The sequence below is a fragment of the Rhopalosiphum maidis genome, chromosome 4, assembly GCF_003676215.2.
Source record: "Rhopalosiphum maidis isolate BTI-1 chromosome 4, ASM367621v3, whole genome shotgun sequence".
Taxonomy (NCBI): domain Eukaryota; kingdom Metazoa; phylum Arthropoda; class Insecta; order Hemiptera; family Aphididae; genus Rhopalosiphum; species Rhopalosiphum maidis.
Window position 1 is genome coordinate 20,536,928 of NC_040880.1, and position 1,403 is coordinate 20,538,330.

General features: G+C 25.5%; 1 pseudogene; it reads right to left on the reverse strand.

Moving 5' to 3' along the window:
- Nucleotides 1-399, reverse strand: LOC113550579 (annotated as a pseudogene).
- Nucleotides 400-1,403: the final 1,004 nt, after the last annotated feature.

Here is a 1,403-nt window from a genome sequence, read left to right on the forward strand (position 1 = left end):
CATCACGAAAAAATTTTAATTTAAACAATATTCTTAAATAAATATATATTACAATAAATTTATACTGGTTTCTGTACTATCACTGGCACTATTTCTTGGTTATTCGGGTTCAATATATTTATTTGTTAATACAACTACTGACTGTGGTCGCAGTTGTAATGGTTGTTTGAATGGCAGTTGAAGAAACAGTAGATACTATATTTCTAAAAAATAAAAGATAATTAATAAAATATAATACTGTTAATTGTTATAGATTTATAGATCTTTTTTAGTTGAAAAATTTATCTACCCGGGGCTATATGCAGAATTTTCACTTCCTAAATATACGAATAACTCGTCTTTGAGATTACGTATAACATTGGACAGTATGACTGTTTCACTTTCACTACCAAAGTTCATCACGACTATGTATGATTCGTACTAACCTAACCTACTTAAATCTAATAATTTTTTTAAATTAAAAGTTTTATCCATAAAAATTCTAAAGACTGTTATTTAACATAATGATATGATAGCACTTATAAATTATTTAATTATAGTAACCATTAAATGATCATACAAAATGTCGCCACAGAAAAATAAAAATAAAAAACTTACCTAATTAAATTTGAATTTAGTAACGCAGTAACTACTTTAATGTTAAAGACAAAACCATAAAATTAAAACTAAATCATTGTGACAATAATCATCCATTTGTATATAATACTAGCTGTCCTCGTGCACTTCGTCACCCGTTCAAAATGCACCCGCGTTAAGTTTGGATGCCTATAATACTAACAATGCTAACATTTAGCGAAAGGATAAAAACTTTTTTTGGTTTTTTGATTTAGTGTATAGATGATATAATTTATTATATAAGATATTAAAGATGTAGGTATATAAAAACTTCAAAATTATTTACTTAACGCTGTATAAATGTATAATACATAACTTTTTATCGTTGTCGTTATAAAATATTAACGTATAGCTCAATCATTTTTATTTTATTATAAATTTACAATACAAAATACATACATGAAGTTTAAATGTTCACATAACATATTTACACATAAATCTATTTTCTGATTAGGAATTACGTTTTACATTTTACAATTTTCTCTAATAAATTACCTTAAATTTCTTGAAAAACTTTAAAAGGTGTAGGGGGGGGCTAAGCCCCCTTAAGTCCCCCAAATTTACGCCTATGTGCATATGTACTCGTATATTTATATCTATACAATTTATACAATTAACACGTTAATAATACACGTTTATTTTAATTAGTAGACGAGGTTTTTTTTAATTTAAACAAATGCTATTGTGATAGAAACCTTCTTCGTGATATACTCTTTCGTTAAAAAAAAAAAATTGATAAGTAGTTCCAGAGTTTACCCTATACAAATATTTTGATTTCACATTTATAT